The sequence below is a fragment of the Paroedura picta genome, chromosome 9, assembly GCF_049243985.1.
Source record: "Paroedura picta isolate Pp20150507F chromosome 9, Ppicta_v3.0, whole genome shotgun sequence".
NCBI lineage: Eukaryota > Metazoa > Chordata > Lepidosauria > Squamata > Gekkonidae > Paroedura > Paroedura picta.
In genome coordinates, this window is record NC_135377.1 from 84850213 (window position 1) to 84870933 (window position 20721).

The 20721-nt window shown below is 44.9% G+C and overlaps 1 long non-coding RNA gene across 1 annotated transcript in view; it reads right to left on the reverse strand.

Annotated features, from left to right (window-relative positions):
* Window positions 1–100: 100 nt before the first annotated feature.
* LOC143844313 (uncharacterized) overlaps window positions 101–20721 on the reverse strand; it is a 46255-nt gene continuing 25634 nt past the window's right edge. Inside the window, exons 2-3 of the long non-coding RNA XR_013233945.1 lie at window positions 8878–8912; window positions 101–173 (exon numbers count right to left, since the gene is read on the reverse strand). This is a non-coding gene — a long non-coding RNA (uncharacterized LOC143844313). The remainder of the gene's footprint in view (window positions 174–8877; window positions 8913–20721) is intronic.

Below are 20721 nucleotides of genomic sequence, written 5' to 3' on the forward strand. Positions count from 1 at the left end.
GGTACTACCATGTATAGCTTGTACTCCCCGTTGCTATAAACTAGATCTCCCCATTCAGTTTTTGCATCAATCAACATATCATGTTCATACTTACGCTCTACCTCAGCTCTGTTTTTGCATTTCTGGTTGGATCTGGGTTTCTACCATCCAAATCTTACTGCATTGTCTTCATCCTGCCAATTGCATTAACGTATATGAGATGATCTGCCTCCAATCCGAATGAGAAATGACATAAATAAAATGAATAACACTCCACAGTGGTTCACTTTGGTCGCCATGGCTAATAGTTCCTGAGAGAACCCTGCCCCACATATCCCTTTTAAGGCCAGCTTTGTGCATTGTCATTGCTAAGTCTTCTATCAAAGAACGGCTGCAAGTCAGCGGCGGCTGTGGTTGCCGCGGCGAGGGGGCGGGCAAGAGACACAAATGCGTTTGCCCGGCTGGAGTCGGGACGCGCTGGCCGGCGCGTCCTGAAGACGAGGCAGGGTGCAGGCCTCGGCACTGTACTTAAGCGCCACGAGGCGGGGATCTCGCCCCTTTGCCGCTGGAGGAGCCGGAGGACAGTCACCCACCCTCCCGCCCGGAAGTTTTGTTTTTCGTCACAACTATGGAATAGGGGCACGAGGTGGAGTAGTTTGGCCAGGGACCAGTTTGCGTACTGGACCCTGGGGTTGGGGGTCTCAATAAGAGACCGGCCAACTCCGAGTGCGACCTTACCCGGCTGGGAAGGTCAGGGGCTCGGGGCCAGGAGGTAGGGATGGTTGTATGCGGTGGACTCCCAACAATCATTAACCGCCTCCTCCCAGGGGAGGGCATCCAAGGAGCAAGGGAGCCTTCCTTCCGGCTGGGAGGAAGGAGGACCCAGGGCGCCCCTTGAGCCCAGGTCAGCAGCCGGACGGCTGCATGGGGATCACTCCTCGCCTCATGCCAAGCCAACCCCCGAGTCAGGCCTTTGTTATGCCAAGTACAGGTGTTGCGTCTTCATTGGCCGCTTACCACACTGCCAGGCAATGAATCCCACAATTAGGTGACTGGCTAACTAAAGAAGCATTTTCCTTGTGTCTGTCCTGACCCTATCAGCTGTTGGCTTCTTTGGGCATCCCCAGTGTTTTAGTATAATGGGAAAGGTATCTATCTCCACCCCATGCATAATGTTATAATCTTCAGTGTCTGGTTGTATCCATCTGAAACAAAGTCGAAGCGAAGTGTATAATATTCAGCTACCCTCAGCCCCATCTTCTGCCCCATTAGGCAGCCTTGATTTAACACAGTACTGCAAGCAACAAGCAAGAACACTCCCTCCCCATGGAAGGTTTCCCCCCCTACAATGCCACCTATCTACCATGCCAACATGCCACAGTGTAGGAGCTCATTAGACAGGGAGCTGTATTCATAGCTCTGTGTAACTCCCTGACTGGTCAAAAGATAAGGAAGAACTAACTGACCAGGACTGCCAACCTCCCATCTTTTCTGGGGAAGGAGGAGGGGGTGGGGTCATCAAGCCCCTCAACACAGCTGGAGGCCTCCTAATCATTACCTACAGGTAATTCAATCTCTGCCGTCATCTCAGGCATCGGCAAAAAAGATGTAGGGGAGAGGAAGGGCCTAGAATACCATAGAATTTTTTTCAGAATGCTAGATTGTCCCCAGCAACATCACTTCCGGGTGAACTGGGAGTGACATCAGTGAATGAGTACAATCTTAGTCTTCCTTGGAGGCCTCGCATCCAAGTAGTAACCAGGGTACACCATGCTTAACTTGCAAGATCTGAAAGGATTGGGCTAGCCTTGGCCATCCAAATCAGGAGTCTCCTTTTGTACTGCTGTATGTCTAGTACCACAAGAGCCTCTTGTGGCGCAGAGTGGTAAGGCAGCAGACATGCAGTCTGAAAGCTCTGCCCATGAGGCTGGGAGTTCAATCCCAGCAGCTGGCTCAAGGTTGACTCAGCCTTCCATCCTTCCGAGGTCGGTAAAATGAGTACCCAGCTTGCTGGGGGGTAAACGGTAGTGACTGGGGAAGGTATTGAGTCTGCCATGAAAATGCTAGAGGGCGTCACCCCAAGGGTCAAACATGACCCGGTGCTTGCACAGGGGATACCTTTACGTTTACCTTTATGTCTAGTACCATCAAAGGGTGTCCTTATGCAGTGTCACAAGGGGAAAGGATGACAAAATCAGAATTAATTGGATAAACCCACTTCTGCTTCTAGTTCTGCCTTCCATTAATTGCCCTGATCTTCATTCCCCATCAGCCCCAAAGAGTACCATTCACCACTGCATTCCTGCGAAGTTTTGAACTGCTGAAAGAGTCAGCCTTCCTAAGAGTGATCTCTTTGCTTAAGGTAAATGGTTGCCTACGGGGCTGCATCGATCATTAAATGAATTAAACCTAGGTCTTTTCTGCATGCACAGCTTCCCGCCAATTTTCAGCAAAGGCCATTTGATAAAGGTTCGATTCGAATCCTGTACCTGCCCTCTGCACCTTCTCTCTCCCCTGCCCTCTTTTATTTTCTGTTTGGAATTGCAGAGTATGTTTTCTAGACACCAGTGGGAAAACATTGATATGTTGAAGCACTGAGCAGAGGGGTCACTTTCATCCTGGCCATGCTTTTTTGCTGTTGAGATGCACATCAAAGGAAAGAATAAATTCTCTCTTGCCGTTGCAAGCTAAACAGGGTCAGCCTTGGTTAGTGTTTGGATGGGAGACCTCCTAAGAATGCCAGATTTATGACATGGAGGCAGGCAATGACAAACCACCTCTTAATGGTCTTGAAAGCCCTATAGGGTCACCATTATCCTGTGACTTGATGGCACTTCCCACCACGAACAACACAAATACAAGATCCTTAGATGATGAAATGGCCTCCCCAAACAATATGTGCTGTTTTTCATCTTCAGTGACAGCAAGCTATAGCGTGTGCTCATGTTTTATTTTGATTCTACTGATCTCAATTGGATCCTTGCAAGACACGAGCACAGAGTGCGACCAGCAACAAGCCACAGAGAGCTGTCGGTCCTCTTTCCCTCCCTCCTTTGGGAAGGATCAAGATTGTTTGTTCTTTTCAACTTCTCATGGCTGAGAAAAGACAGAGCTGAGAGCACCCTATTCAGGGGCTCAAAGGACTTCTCCATTTGGTCCCATTAGTTTAAAAAATCTAAGTGCTTCATTGGACTGGCAGCACTTGCTCTGATGCAGCTTTGGTGTCATTGGGTTGAAAAAACAGCCATTTCGTTGCTGTTGAAAGATCTGCGATCAGAAATGATGAAAGGGCAATTGTGGTCCCTGGAGCACCTGGCTCAGGTGCAGCGTTCCTCCCACTGGCCCAATTCACTTGAAACTTGATGCTTCTTCACAGGACAATCAAATGCATCACCATGAGGAAGGATGGGAAACGGAGAGATTTCAGTGGGAAAGCTTTTTTTTTTTTTTAATGTTGTCCATCAGTCACTTCGTTTTATTTTAAATTCTATGGCCAGTCAGTGGTTTCCAGCTGCCTCTTGACCACCATTTCGGGAAACATGCTTACCTGCTTTGGGGGATCTGTAAAACTGAACTCTCTTTGTTCAATCTGTTAGAAAATGAGGGTAGTCTATAGATTACAGGAAGAAGCATGCTCTGTGCAAATTAATTAATTAGTTCATGTGTTTGTTTGTTTGTTTGTTTACCATGCTGCATTCCCTTCTTTCAAGGCCATACAGAAACCTAAAAGCTTGTCGTCTCAAAAAAATAAATAAATCTTGAATGAGCATTCTGCTAATTGCCAGGTATTGCTCCTGAGAGAGTATATCCTTTCTCGTGTTCATTTATGACATTCCCGTGTCTGATCACAAGCCAAGCCTGCAATGTTAAACAAATATATTCATGTATACAGTGTCCAGCGCAAAGATGCATTATCTCGTCCTTCCGTCAGAGAGGGAGACTAACCTTACAGCACTGGACTGCAACAGGAACAGAAGGTACCGTCAAGGGTTGTCAATTTTTCCCTGCTTCTGTCTGATCCACACAGGTCAGAACTTTTGGGATGGTTGCCAATTCTTGGAAGATGCAAGGCCCAGTCTGCTCAGGAATGAAGCCCACCCACCAGTCCTTGCTGCTATCATGACCCTAGGAATGTGTACATCTGAAGAAACCAAAGCAGACCCAGGGCCCATTGAAGAGATGAGTAAAGTAGCCAGTTTGATGTAGTGGTTAGGAATGTGGACTTCTAATCTGGCATTCCAGGGTTCGATTCTGCACTCTCCCATATGCAGCCAGCTGGGTGTCCTTGGGCTTGCCACTGATAAAGCTGGTCTAACCGAGCAGAGAATATCTCTCAGCCTCACCTACCTCACAGGCTGTCTGTTGTGAGGGGAAGAAAGGGAAGGCAACTGTAAGCCGCTTTGGGTGGAGAAAAGCAGCATAAAAGAACCAACTCTTCTTCTTCATTAATAGCAGGGCTCTCTCAGCCTCCCCTCCCTCACCAGTTGTCTGTTGTGGGGAGGGGAAAGGGAAGGTGACTGTAAGCTGTTTTGAGATTCCTTTGGTTAGAGAAAAGCGGCATATAAGAACCAACTCTTCTTCTTCTTCTTCTTCCTCTTCTTTGACTGGGGCTGGGGAACACAGTGACTTATAGTCTCAAAAAACTCAAAAACAAACAGCAATACTCACAGAAGATAACAGAAACTAGTTCAGAATGCAGGAGGAACAAAGACTGGTGAAGGGAAGCTGTAAGAGGAGGAGGAAGGCATGTATTCCAGGGATGAATACTTATTGGCTAAAAGGTGGTGGGTTGGAGGGAAAGAGATTAGGGCTGAATCTGCACAGGGTTTTTAATTTTTTCTGTTTTCTATCCTGCTGAATTCAGATCAATGTGAGCCTGAGTCTTTGTGCTCCCCTTCCCCCCCTCCGACTTGTAACAGAAATCCATTTGAACGAGGCTGCAGGTGAGTGGGCAGGCGAGTGACCAAGGGGGTAGGGGGATGGACATTCAGGGGAGGGGGAACCAAGATGAGCAGAGATAAGACAGCAGCAGCCTCTCACAGAAGGAGGCTGTGAGAAGTGTTGATTATGGAGCACAGTCACCTTAAACCTTTTCAAAAACAAATCTTGCAATCAGGAACTAGGAATTCCTTGAACTGGTGCCCAGCCAATTAGGGACAGATTGTTGGAACCACAAGGCAGCAACAAGTTATTTCGGGGAAAGCAGACAGCTGCACGCTTATTCATTCTGATTTTTCAAATATCGATGGTTATAGCCACTCCAGGATATTGCAGGGGAAAGTTAGGGTCACTCCAGATCAATTATGCTTGGAAATTGCATTCAGTGTAGACAGCAGGGATTGAATCGACCTGGGATTGGAATGAAAGCTCCGTGCAGTTTCAGCCCAGGACTGGCTGAATCTGAGTTACAGAGAAAGGCTTTGTAAACTGAGCTTTCTCTCCCCAGGCATTTCCCTCAGGATCAGAATGACTTGGCTATTTGGCTATGTTCAAAGAGGTCCTCAGCATTTCTAAGCCTGTATGCCCCTCTGGAAATCTGACACAAATTAGTATGCACATCCACAGAATTGTTATCATAAAATGGTTCCTGCAGGAGGTGGAGCCAGTCACAATATGGTTGCCCTAGTTTACCTTCTGTCATACAGTGAAGTCACCACAGTGTTCTGGGGTGGCATCTAGCATAGAAGCAACATTTTTGAAAAAATTGCACGTCCAATTATATCTCCAATAACCAATCAGAAGACTTTCCAATTCAGAGCCATTTATGATTATGGTCAGAGGCCAGTTGCATCCATCCATCTGTCCATCCATCTGTCCATCCATCCATTTGTCTGCCCGCCCACCCACCTGTCTTTCTGTCCGTCAATCCATCCATCTGTCTGTCTGTCTATCCACCTACCTACCTACCTACCTTATTGGCTGCCCCTTAGGGCAGCTAATATCAATACAATACACATTTTACAGTACAAATAAATATAAGAGCATTTAACACTAATTTTAAAAATTCTTAACTCAAAAAACCCTCTTGAGTATGCCAGATCTGTCCACCTGGGACAGAGTAATTCTGGCATGGATTTTGTGTCCAGATTTCAAGATGGATGAAGACGGGGGTCTTATGGGTGCCATAACATGTTCATGTTGGCTTCAACCATATGCCTGGAGGGAAAGCACCTTCTTGCAGGTCCTTTGGAACTTTGTCAACTTCAAGGGCCTGAATCTTGGCCAGCAACTCATTCCACCAGGCTAGAGCCAGGGCTGAAAAGACCCTGGCCAAGGCCATTCACACCTCTTTAGGTCTCCCAGTAAGTTGTAATTCGCAGAGCACAGCCATCTGAAACAATCATCACAGGCATCAGTGAGAAACAGACAATTAATAAGGTCTAAGAAAATTATCTATGCATAATAATTATTTAAAAGATTGCCTGATTTAAAATACATTTTTTTTAAAAAGCAAGGTGTTGTTATTAGGTGCAAAGTCGTGTCCGACCCATTGCGACCCCATGGACAATGATCCTCCAGGCCTTCCTGTCCCCTATCATTCCCCAGAGTTCATTTAAGCTCACACCGACTGCTTCAGTGACTCCATCCATCCAGCAAGGTAGACCAAATATAATTTTAGGACTCAATCCCCTCCCTCCATCTCCTTTGAAATCATTAGAATGGAAATAGTACACATGGGTACAAACCTTTGCCACCTATCTCATTGTGCAAGGATCTTCATGTGTTAACAGTTTATCTATGCAGATCATATCTGAACAACCTGATAACTTTATCAAAATGGGGACAAGCATTTTGTCTCCTTGCATATTATAGATGGGGAAGTGGGGTGGGGGGGATATGTTCCAAGTCCTACACCTCTCCTGTGGCACATGGACAAAAGCCCTAGCTGGTCCCACCCACTTCCTAAAAATACTTTGCAGAAATTAGGAAAGGTGTCAGCTGGCTGGACTCCTTCCAATCATGAATAAATAATTCATAAGCAGACTCTATCCTGTTCTCTCTCTTTCACTTTTTAAACACCCTTCATCTGGCAATGGGCCAGAAGGAAGGGAAACTGGTTATGCCAGCAGAAACCTGAGAAAAGTGAAAGGCCCAGGGCCCTGTGTTTCTTCCTCCATTCGGTAACCTTGTTACAAGAGGCAGTGATATACAAGCCGGGGAGCTCCCTGGTCCTACCTGCTTCTGACAAGATGCTATTAGCATTTACAAGTAAACGAAATTTCAGGTTCACTTAAATCCTCTGATTTTTTTGTCCGCTTTGTCCCCTCTCCACTTGCCTCTTTTTGTCCCCAGCAGGAAACCTGCTTGAAGAATTGCACCTGAGCCAAACAAAACAAAACAAACAAGGTAATTGTTGCTTCCTGCCCTTCTTACAGAACTGAGCTGAATGTTCTCCTAGTTCACCTTTCATCTTGAAAAGTAGCAATTTCAGGTGGTCAACCCACCCACTGTCCTTATTTATTTATTTTTGATTGTTTAGGGTTTGTTCACTGGCCTTGTTTCTCCCTTCTGTTGCTAGTTCAGAGCTATTTTCCTCCCTTTGACTCATTTTCTCCTTGAGCGATCTCAACCAAATAGGAATGATACACTAGATGCAGTGGTATCACATTGCTATATGGTGGTGGAAAGTCACAACTGATTTATGGCGATCCCATGGAATTTTCAAGGCAAGTGGGGTTCAGAGATGATTTGCCATTGAGTGCCTCCATGTCACAACCATGGTCTCCCATCCAAACACCAAGCAGTCTCCACTCTGCTTAGCTTCTGGGATCGGATAGTTCAGGTTAGTCTGGGTTATCCAGGTCAGGGTCCAAGTAAACCTAGCTATGAGCAGACATCACTAAGGGCATTTGAAGTCCACCTGAAGTGAGAACACAGATGGGTAGACTGTGTAGTGGTTTGGTGTAGTGGTTAGGAGTGCGGACTTCTAATCTGGCGAGCCAGGTTCGATTCTGCACTCCCCCACATGCAGCCAGCTGGGTGACCTTGGGCTCACCACAGCACTGATAAAGCTGTTCTGACTGAGTAGTGATATCAGGGCTCTTTCAGCCTCACCTACCTCACAGGGTGCCTGTTGTGGGGAGAGGAAAGGGAAGGTGAATGTAAGCCACTTTGAGCCTCCTTCGGGTAGAGAAAAGTGGAATATAAGAACCAACTCTTCTTCTTCTTCTAGACTTACTCTGCCAGGGATCACTGTAGTTGTAGAACACTTCTGCAGCTCCCTTTGTTGTGTCCCCACAAAATTGCTGGTGCAGTTTTGACGCTGATGAAAACATGCATGGAATGCCCCCCTCCCTTCCTGGGTTCCATTCTAGCCCCTATGCAAACTAATTAGTCAAAATGACAGCTCTATTGGAAATCAGTACCTTGTACTCAGAGTGAATGGATCACACAATAGGTGAGCTGAGGAAAATGGCTTACTTAAAAATTGCCAACCTAACTGAGCAAGACGAATTATAATTGATTCTCTGTTCTTTGGCGGAGCGGATCTGTCCCATTCCCCCTGTCTACTCTTTCCCTCTTGCTTTCCGTCCAATAATCAGTAAACGCTGTCTCAGGGAGAAGGAAGAACCGAGGCAATATTTTACTGAACTAACTTTTATTAAATGGATCATGGGAAGAGCGTTCCCTTGCAATTGAACTGTCTCCCCACCTCCTCCTTTTCTTTAGGAAGTACAGCATTCACAATCCTAGCTGATCCAAAATAATTCTGAATTTTTCACAAAGAATTGCAATAGGGATACAAACCCTTTGCTCCTTCCAGAAATTTCTCAGCCATCCTAATGGAAAATTTGTGTATTTTTTTATATTTCCCCGTACATCCCACGACAACATTTATAGTGCTTCCTGAATGGTCTTAATGAAATTTTTGTACTCAGTTACAATGTCCCCAATTACCTTTGAGTTTCACCAACAGGCTTCAGTTGGAGAATCTGGAATATATAATATGCAAATGGATTACAGAGTTCTCATAAAGAATGGCAATTTAATTGACATTATCTCAATAAGTAAAGCACCGCGTTAAAAACCCTTTTTCGAATATCCCAGCCGTGCTCATAATAATGCTCCCATCATATCCTTTAGAACCATATGGTGGAAAGGAGCAGGGTTCTTAAACAATGAACAATTCAGAACTCCAGAATACCAGAAGAAATTTTATATGCTATTAAAGCATATATGATGATGATACGAGAAATTTGGAACTATAGGAAGCATGTCTGCCATTCAAAAGCATCCCCAATGAATTAGCTAAATGGCTTTGTCTAAGTACTCATTTTCTCAGCTAAAGGAAAAGCAGTATACTAGAGCAGTTTCCTGGAACAGACATAGTAACTGAGACTTAATTCCCCCCCCCCCCCAATCTTCAGATTTAGAGGGAAGAGACAGGGAGAGAATACTCTAGGAATCTCTTGGGGGAGCTCAGGCACACTCATGGGGTTACCAGCTCCAGCATGGAAAATCCCTGGAAATTTGGGGATGAAACCTGGGAGAGGCTCTCAGGGGAGGGGGAAGAGCTGAGCAGCTGCCACTTTTTCCATGGGAGGTGATGTCTGTGGTCTGGAGATCAGTTGTATTTCCCATGGTCCATTCTGGAGGTTGGGAACCCTAGACAACCATGGAGCACAGTCACTTGCTTTGGGAACTATCAGTCCCAGAAAAGAAATGGTGGAGCTCCATATGTGCCTTGAAGTTCTCACCCCCATTCACTTGAATACTGTGTCATTTTCTGGGTAACAATACTCTAGAGGTCTCTTGTGGAGGCGATAATGTACACATGGAGGTCTCCCAAGGGTCTTGGGAAACTGTTAGTTCTTTTCCTCCCACGTCAAAACAAGCAGGAGACAACCATACAGGTCACCATGCAGAAGTAGGCAATGGCCATCACCTCTGAATCCCTCTTGCCACAGACCCCCAGGGGTGCACGGAAGCTCCAGAGAGGGTCTGTGGCCTTTCCCATTCTGCCTTAATGGACTTAATCACAAGCCAGGGATTGAGCCACTTCCATTGCTCCTCCCCCTCCTGAGTGTGTGTGAATTCTCTTGTGGCTTCTGTACCTGCAAGGGGGTGGAATCTGCATGCCAACTTCTGGTTTAAACCACCTCCTGTCTTCCTCCCCCCCCCTCAATCTTCCTCTAGACCAGTGGTCCTCGACCTACCAGATGGTGTGACCTCCTTTGGGTTGCCGTGACCCCCGTGCTGCCGCAGTGACAGCAGCGGCGCGGCAACCTCAGCGACCCAAAGGCAGTTGTAGGGTTGCATGCTCCAGTGCACCGGCAATCATGGAAGCCTGAGGCAGCCAGCACCATGGCACAAAAGGGAAGGACTGGCACCGGTGCTCCTCCCCTCCATGACGCAGCATTGCCTGCTTGCAGAAGTGGCCGGAGTGTGCTGGAGCATGCAACCCTTGCGGCATTAGGAAGGTGGCAGCGGCACAGCGGTGACCTCTGGGAAAAGGGTCGATCAACTCCCAAAGTGGTTGTGAACCCCAAGTTGAGAATTGCTGCTCGAGACTGACTGTGAGTACAGGTGGTGATGTCACTTCCAGGGTGTACGTGTGTGTAGCAGGGAGGTGTGGCCAGCTGACATCACTTCTGGGGCTCCTTGAAGCCTGAACACTTATTTCAGGGGCTTCTCCGTGGTCAAAAGATTGCCAAAGGTTGCCATACCGCATTACAAGCTGCCCCCAAACTGCAGCTGCATTTATTTCTTTCTGACTCCTCGGTGTGGGCAGTCACATACTATTTGTCCGCCTACAGGTGAACATGAGCAATGGGTGCTAATTCAGCCGTGGATCTGGCTGGGAGGGGGGGGGGAAATAAAAGAGGGTCTCCCTGAATACTGAATAACCGTGGATATCAGACAGTTTGAGCAATTCCATAAGACGGGTCTTAAATAAATAATGGCCTTTCACGGTGGGGAAAACAAATAATGAATTTTAATGATTCTTCCAATAAAGCTCTGTACAGCAAATTGTCTTCATATGTCTGAAATCCAAACCAATTATATAGCTTATGGGAACTGATCTTCCTACAGAAGACAGGGAAGGGAGAAGAGCCACATTGAGACATAATCCATTAGAACAATCTAACTTCTGAAATACTTTGCAAGTTAGCGCTGTGTAATTCCCATCATTAAACTCCATTTGCCGGCATTCTGACATCAGAACTCTATTAACAAGTAACCGGGCAATCAAGTAATATTCTGTGGCACTTTTACATCGCTGTCTTGTTGAGGAAAGCTCAACAATACAGGCTCCCGCCCGCCCTCTCCAGTTTGATCTGCTGTTCAGTAAGTGGGATATCTGCAGCGGGAAATAATTCCCCCTCTACCCAGTGTTAACAATATGGCTTGCCCCCATCAAACTCAATCTGCAGAAACTGTTTAATGGCAGGATTTGAAGAGAAAAACAGTCTCCAAGACCGTTTATGCACTGGGAACATCCTGTGTGGGAGCATAAATCTGGGGCAGATGAGGTGCCCCGGGCCAAATGCTCCCCCAAGCAGGAGGAGGAAAAGGCGGGGCAACCTGCCCCGACTCAAACTCCAGCCTGCAGTTCAGTGAGGAGCCTCCAGTGTGGAAAACGTCCATATATTTTCCCTTTCTTGTACTCCATGCAGGCTTCTCTAGGCACAGAAGAAGAATAAGTTTTTTTCCTACCCTGCTTTTCTCCTCTTTAAGGAGTCTCAAAGCAGACAGCAATCACATTCCCTTCCTCTCCCCACAATAGGCACCCTGTGAGGTAGGAAGTAGTCAGAGAGATTGTGACTGGCTCAAGGTCATCTGGCAGGTTTCCTGTGGAGGAGGAGTCAGGAATCAACCCCAGTTCTCCGGATTAGATACCGCTGCTCTTAACACCACACTAACACCACATGCTTTATCAGATGTTCATTTGCTTTTGCAGTTTTCTACCTTGTCGCCACTTTATACCATGTTATCAACCTTTTTGCAACACCAACAGCAGTATTTGTACTGACCAGCCAGCCCGTTAAGATCTCCCTACCCGCCCCCCCTGGGCCATGCCCGCCATGACCCGGCCTGCAGAGGTAAGGTGGGTGGCAACCAAAAAGAAGGCTTGTTCAGTGGTAGCTCCTGTCCTCTGGAACATCTTCCCTCTTGAGGTTGGCTTAGAACATCCTTCACTATCCTTTAGGCACCAGACCAAGAAAATCTCTTCCAAGCTTGGTACTGTGAGGTCCCTGTCGGCAGAGTAATTAGCACAGCAATGGTGCACAATGCAATTAAAGAGCAGCTAATAGTTTATTTAAGAACTAAGGTGCTTGATAGTAAAGAGAAAAGTCAGAGTTAGGGCCATAACTAAATCTCTAGCTGAGAGAGGGCAAGGTTGGGTGAGGAACTTCTGAGGAGAAGCAAGAAATAGCCCTAAGACTAGCAATTTGGAGACAAACAACAAAATACTCTTAAAGGAGAGGTGCTGACCTCACAATCCTAATCCCGTGATCTTGCTGCTCCCTGCAGGCTATTCTTCTCTTCTTTTCCAGGTTCACAAACCCAAGTAATTAATTCTCCTCTCTCCGATAAAACATTTCTTTCTAAAATATGCTCTCATTCATTTCTCTGCCAATGTTCTTAAAGAGATAAGATTACCTGCCAGCATTGGAACGTAAAGGCAGTTTGCAAGGAGCACATCTCGGGTTTCTCCATTTGGAAGCTTGGATTTTATTGTCCCTTTGCCTAAACATTCAGCCCTGTGCTTGCAAGAGTTAATTTATCTTCCTTTTGCTCATCTAGCAATTCAAAATATGCTTTATCAGCACACATATGTTGCATGGAGCTGCTATCAAAGTACATATATCACTTTTTGTGGCTCCTGGAGATGATATAATACATTTCTTTAGTGGCTCATGCTTAACTTTAAATAGAGCCTTTTGCTGCTGTTCCCCCTCCTCCTTCTTTGTGAAATGCATTTCTCTGGTGAACATTAAAATAATTCTTCTTAACATGGCCTCACTTCACACAAGGGTGACAAATTTCCCCACCTTTTTGATTTATATTCAAAGCCATTTTGTTAGTCTCTGATTTCTCAGATTCCCTTTCAGATTTTCTGAATTCTCTGGTTGAATATGTGTCCACCAATTAATTGATAACACAAGTCCTTTTCAGTCTCAGTTTGGGACATCATATTTTCATATGACTGGCAAGCCGATTAAAATTAGCACAAACATATCCTCATGATATTTCCTTTCATGAAGTTTTCAGTTGCTCAGCCAATTCTAGCATCTTATCGAAACATGGCCGGAAGCGCCCACCTTCCTGCGATCTCATGCTAAACAGGGATTTCTGAAGAGGCAGGTGGCTCTTTAAAAGAGGATTTGACATGTAACCTCTGCAGTTCAGCCCAAACAGCCTTTACCTGTGGCTTCTTAATAATCATCTGTCTGTTGAACCTGTGACAAGAGCACCTCTTGCCTGGGCATTTTTGGCGTCCGATGCAGTCAGTTGCCCTGCAGTCTTCATCTAATGGATGATCAGTCTAGGTACAGCCCAGAAGACTGTTTCGATAAGGTGGGTCTTCATTCTTTCTCTCCTAATCTGATAGCTGCTTTCTGTGAGCCTATCTATCTAGTGACCATGCTGTGCACCTCAGGAGGCTGACATCTTTGTTCTCGCCTGCTTGTGCCAAAGAGACTCTGGCTAATGTCCTACCTTTAATCGTTGTGCTTCATCTGGGTAAACTTTAATGAGGCAGCTGACATGTGAAGGGGTTCCGAACATGGCTGGGGAAGGCAACAGGAACACAGGCCAGGTGGCCTGGGGAAGAGTATGTAAGGGGGTTGAACCTCCTCAGATATTCCAGGTGCACACCTCACAGGAAAGGAACTGCAGCAGCTCAGGGGACCTGTGTTCCCAGCTCGGAACACGAGTGGGTGTGGGGGGACCAGTGTGGGGAGGTTGTATAATAAGGTGCAGTCAGCTGACTCCCAACCCCCTGCCTTGCCAGCATCCCTAAGAAAGTTGCAATAAAAGCTGTGGCCTTATTCAATTCCAACCCTTCATATGTATTCCTTAGCCTGGAACTCCTTCCCTGCAGGTCAATATACTTGATAGTAAACAGGAGAGACAGAGTTAGTGTCATAACTACATCTCTAGCTGATAGAGGGTAAGATTGGATATGGAAGTTCTGAGAAGAAGAACATTGCCCTAAGTGTAGCAATCTGGAGACAGACAAAGGATGACACTTCAAAGGAACTGACCCCGCTCTCCTAATAGAATTGTCTTCTTGTTGCCCCCTGCAGCGTCGGCTTCTCTTCTCCTTTGTAAACCAGACATTGCCTTTTCCAACAGTTCCGTCATTCTCTGTAGGTTTTATGGTCTCCTTGTATTCTGAGTCCTTTTAAATGAATGATATATTAGGCCGTTGAATGTTGTTTTATGCACTCTCTATACCCCTTGCTTGTTAATAATTTTTATGCTTTTTAATATTATCCTTTTAAAAATTTTGTGAGCAGACTTGGACACGTCTCTGGAAAGGAAGCATGTTCATTTCCTAAATATGTAAATAGGGTTTCAGCATACATAGCATGAACGCACTGATGCTTGTGGACATGGCTCCGTCCTTCCTCCCTTCGGCAACCTCCCTCCTAAATTTCTGTAAGCTGAATTTCCACTGGATCAAAAAGCCAGCTGGGGCAAGAAAGAACCAGTGGCAATGTCACCTCCTTCCTGTAGCCGTCCACTTCTGGGGCATTTTGCCTGGGAGATTCCCAAGAATCCATTTTAGAGAGATCTCAGAGCTCCGCTCGAGGACAGTCAAGATGGGAAAGATTCTTGTTTGCGAATGCTTTCTGCTCACCCATCAGGGACATCATGGTACCACTATCTGATTCAATTGGAAAGTCCATAGGATCATAGGCCCATTACACACACACACACATCTAACTGCAGATGCCTTGAATCTTCACTTCAAAATCTGTGCCTGTCTTATGCAGCATTCTTTTCCCTCTGGTGTATATTTATTCTGCAGCACCACCACCAACACCACCACCACCAACAACAACAATAATAATAAACCCTGGAGTTTTCATAATCAGAGTGGAACATCGCTTGTGACAGGTGTGGTGTCCAAAGTTTTTGTTTCAATTCATGCAATGGCCCTATTGCCGTGGTGCAGTATGGTCCAGCAAGTGCCTTCTATTTAAATCTTTGCGGTTCATTTTTTCTGCATGTGTTTTACCATTTGTTTGTAGAATGAAGGGGACCCAGGCAGGGGACGGGGCAACCCGGTGTTGAAATTGGCAAGAATGTTAATTGGATATAATGGAGGGATGGAGGCATCCTCTTCAGGAGTCCCTAAACATGGACCCCTTGGACCAATCATTTTGAAATTTGGAGGGGTGAATCCACTTTTTGGGATTCCCAGAGAAGCATTTTAAAATGGAGGGTGTAGCGAGCAGTCAGCGGGCCAGATGCTGGATGTGGGCGACGTTATGTGAAGGGGCCGGAATATTCAGCTTGCATTTGACTGGCATGACACTACATTTAAAGGTTGCAGAAATCTCCTTAGAGTTGGCAGGGGCTATGTAGGCCATCTAGGTCAACCCCCTGCTTAATGTAGGATCAGTATAAAGCAATCCTGACATGTGTTCATCCAGCTGCTGCTTGGAGATCATCAGTGAGGGGCTACTCATCACCTCCCTTAGTAACCTACTCCACCCCTGAACTTCCTGTAAAAAAAAAATCCTAATATCACCCCAGTACTTTTTCACCCTTATTTAAACCCATGATTGCAAGACTTATCCTTGGCTACCAACAGAAACTTTTCCCTGCCCTCCCCTAAGTGACAGCCATTCAAATACTTAAAATGAATTATCATGCCCCCCTCAACCACCTCTTCTTCAGACTTAACATTTCCAGGTCTTTCAGCCATTCCTCATAATGCTTAGCCTCCAGGTTCCTGATCATCTTCAGGATTCTCTTGTTATTCATTCATTCATTCATTCATTCATTCATTCATTCATTCATTCATTCATTCATTCATTCAATCATTCATTCATTCATTCATTCATTCATTCAATTCTATTCTGCCTGTTCCTCATGGCTCAAAGCAGTTTACAATACACAATTAAAACAGTCAATGATAACAAAAGAAATCCCAACCTCCCCCAACCTAATAAAATAAAATGAATACTTGAGATCCATACCCTGATAACAATTCTGGTGAATCAAATAGACTTACTGCATGTTCTGGACTTTTCCAAGACTGTGTCCTTTGTACATTTAGGTTTAGTATCAACAGCAACTAGGAATACAGATTTTTGTGAGATGTTGTGCCTATGGATTGTTCAAGAGTTATTTGACATTCTTCAAGCAACCGTTGCTGTATGTCAAAACAATTCACTGATGTTTACATCAAGTGACGTGGTATAAATTATTACTATGTATTAATTAGCATATGTGGTCAATATCAGCAGACCCCTGCAAATTAAAACCTCACATCATGAGAGTAAGATTAGCCCTTGGGTTAGAGATATATAATTATATAGACTGGATTTCTGCACTGCTCCAGCTATATATTCTGAACAACAAAAAAGGGCTATGGCTGATTTTTTGTAAATTTAGAGTCTGTTGTGGCACCTGGCTGTTCATTAAGCAATATTATCAATATGAAGAGGCAGCTTTTTAATCAGTGAGCTGGTCTGTAGATGGTTGTCAAGACTACAGCCCATCCCAGTATAATATTTTATCTCTGTTGTCAGTCATTTGAAGCCTCCAACATTCAGCTGGAGGGTCAGAGGTGTGCAGATGCTGCAGCTCTCAACGCTTTGTGCAATGTCTTGCTCACTAATATATTCTATTTAAATTGATAACCCTACTACATTTTGATATGGATTTTGTATACATTCTTACCACTGTGTTCATAATGGGTTTGATCCAGCCACCTTTTTACTCTTTCTCCCCTAATTCTACTCGCCTAATCCTACAGCCACAGTCTCACATGGATCTTGTCCAACTGTGTCTCATGACTCCTATAATATCCTTTTGGGTGCTCAAAGCCTCATCCCCTTTCAACCATTGGAACAGTTGTTTGGATTTGACCCATTGTTATTAAAACTTATACACATAAATCTATAGGGAATGGTCTCTATCCATTATGGCTTTTGTTTACAGGGAAACGAGCAGGAATGTCTAACTTTGCCAATGGTTTTACATTATCATTTGCAATAATATAGGAGGTTTTTTCGGTGAAAAAATAAGGAGGAAGGGGTTCCTGTCTGACCACCAAAAACACTATGTTAGGGATCATCAGACCACTGGACAAAACTCATGTGGGATGAGGGTTGTAGTAAAAGGGGAAATTAGATTCCCTGTCTGAAGAAGCTGGTAGGGTCCAACCTGAGAAACTCATATAATCATGTAAACCCATATAAGCATATTAACCATACCAGAAGGGCAGTTTAATAATGAGCCTTGAGAAGAAGACATCAAAGAAAAATGAACCCTCATTATGAACATTTACAAATTTAGCCTAAAATATAGTGACAGACAGAAAACCAATGAAAGAGAAATAGTGTTGACTATTGGCAAGGACAGAGAAGGAAGGTGGCATTAAAGTAGTGTAAAGGTAGACATAGAGGGAGAATAGATTCAAATGGGTAGCCATGTTGGTCTGAAGTAGCACAATAAAATCAGAGTCTAGTAGCACCATTAAGACCAATAAAGATTTATTCAAAGCATGGGATTTCGAGTGCAGGCACTCTTCCCCAGACTATGAACTGACCATCATGACAATGGGAATATATAGCAAAAATCAATTATGATACATTAATAAACTGTGTCAGACATCCAAATACAGCCAATGATCATTCTTTGCCAAAACAGCCAATCAATCCCCTGGAATTCAGTTGTAGTTCACAAAAAAACATAGGAGAAATAAAGCTGCCTATGTCAGTGATCAACGGCTCTCACCTCCCCATATGCTGCTTGCCCCACCTGTCTCCATACAAGTGTGAAATATTCATACAATGGAATTCCTGGTAACTATCTTATCCCAAGGCCAGGGAGTCAAACTCAAAATTCCATTACATTGCCATTACCTTACAGTCACATTATCACAAATGAAATAAATTGTGAGGAATATGGATACACGATGGAGAATAGTAATAGACTGGTGGATAAGGAAGTGTGCATGTTCATTGTTACTGATAAAATGGTTCAAAAATCTCTTTGAGGACATCTAGTTGAGATACCCTGAGGACTCTGTACCCAGAGTATGAATTTTTCTCTGCAAGAGAGGCTTTTAGTCCTTTCTTTATACAATGCCAAATCCTGTGAGGCTCATTTTGGGGTTGCCTGCTTACTTCATCAGCCGTACACCTGATTCCTACCTGACTATTTTCCCTCAAAGTTAAATAAAAGTTGTTGTTGTTTTTAGAACTGCCATGAGCCGCGCATATTCCGTTATCAAACCAGAACTTAAGAAGAATTTTAGTCTCTAGGCTACGTTCCCTAGGCTGGGTCAGCTTTTAACTATACATCCAAATGACTGAGTGGGATAGCCAGAGAAAAACAAAGAAGAAAAGGAAAAGGGAACTGCTCAGCCAAAAAGAAGATCAATGGTATAGTGTTTAGGAGCTCCGACTTCTAATCTGGTGGACCAGGTTTAATTTCCTGCTCCCCCACATGCACCCAGCATTGGTGACCTTGGGCTCCTCATGGCCCTGACAGAGCTGTTCTCACCAAACAGTAATATCAGGGCTCTCGCAGCCCCACCTACCTCACAGGGTGCCTGTTGTGAAGAGAGGAAAGGGAAGGCAATTGTAAACTACTTTGAGACTCCTGGTAGAGAAAGGTGACATGTAAGAACCAACTCTTCTTCTGTGAGAGAAGGTGAAATTGTCATAGCAGCGATGACAACTCATCTTTTTCCTTGAAAACCCTATGGGGTCATCATAAGCTAGCTAAGACTTGATGCCACTTTCCACTATCACATGGAAGACAGAGGCCTATCTCTTCAATTGTGACTGGAAAATAGATCTCTGCGGGTTCTAATCATAACTTTTTGAAGGATACTCTCTTTTCATAAGGCCAGGCAAAAAATCTCTCAGCAGAGCCATTCTTAATCCGTCAGTTTTAGGTTTCCTGAGATCTCTGGGATCATGCCCTTCTCTCTGCAATTGCAGTTTTCAGTCAAGAAGTAGAAAAAAGTTCCAGCATCAAATGTTCCCTCAAATGTTCCTAATATAAACCAGCTTCTCCTTAATACAGCTATAAAGCAATGCCATATGAACTGAATAACAATGATGCCTGACAACCATTCTCTGTCATGGAAGCTTCTTCCCCGTCTTCCTGTAGTTCGTCTTTCTCTAATCTTCCTCAAGGAGAGAGGCAGCTTGCTTATTCAACCTGCAAGACAATATCTCACAGTATCCCTGCAGATAATTCTGTTTGCGCCACCTCCAAACGTCTCTCCCCTTCCTTCTCTCCAAACCTGCCTTTGTGAGTCCATTGCCCACCATGCTGAGTAGAAAGGAGATCTTCATTTTGTCCTCCCTGACCCCATCCCCTCTCCTCCTCTGCCAGTGTTCAAGGCTCTGGAAGGACAGGCAGGGATAGACCTTCTTTTCCTGCTGCTACCACTAGCCTGGCATCCGAAAGAGAGCAAGGGGGAGAAACGCGATGACAAGAGTATTTCCCCGAGAATGTTCTTCGAAGGCAATTTCTCTGTCACCACGTGCTTATTCAGGACTTACTTGAAACCTCCTAGCAATCCCTCGTTTTTAAAACAATCCTTTCATGCTATGTGAAAATCCTGTCACATTTGGAAGCATTTCACCGGCAAAGCAAATGATTTAGCACGACTGAGTGCACAGTAACCAGTTCCTGCTTCATACAGCTGGATCGAGTCAAAGACAGGGAGCTGATGTCATTACTTTGAATATGTGTTCATTCAGCTTCAGGCACATGGCAGGAAACCCTATCTGTGATCTCTAAAGTATGTTTACATATTTTTCAGTGGTTCGCAGGAGGGATAGAAGTTAAAATCGGCAGTTTGTGTGATTGCGGCCTGCATGGAATATCTAATAAATTGTATTCTAGTGAATGTAGTATAAGTGATTTTGTATTATTTAAACACAAGGAATTGTGTAGTTGGTTGCTTCTGAATACAGATGCCAGAGTGACCGCGAACTGTATATTATTTCCAAGTCAGCTCAGGGGTGCTCCCGCAGGGACAGATTTGGGGCCATTCCGCACCAGGATCTATGTGGCAAATTGGTTGCGGGACGAAAAAACACCATTTTAAATAGTGGAATTCGTCGTTATGCATACTTGGCTTTGTAGTGGAATCCAGTTGCGTTTCTATCGTTTCCCACAGGTTTCCGGTCTCTGCAAAAATCGCTAGCCAGGAAGTGATATTGCCAAGCTCGTCCTGCCCCTGGCCGTCAAGCAGCCAATGGGCGGCCATTATCATGATCCCAAAAAGCCCCTTTCCCTTTAAGGAAGTTAAAAAAAACCACACACGTTGCAATGAATCTGTGTTGATTCGTTGCAATGGAGAGACCCATCTAGGTAGCAGGTGGTGTTTGAGCTGCCATTTCATTGTTGCCACGCTCCCCCCGAGTGGAAAAAAACATAACCCCCCCCCCCCGGCACGGGCGCGATTTTCGGCCGAAAATACAGTAAAAAATAAAGGGAAAATAAACCAGCAAATGGGGCTGTGTGTTGTTTCGTGCTTAGTGACTTAAAACAGCTCTGCAGCCAGGGAAGCCTCGCTGGGTAAATGAA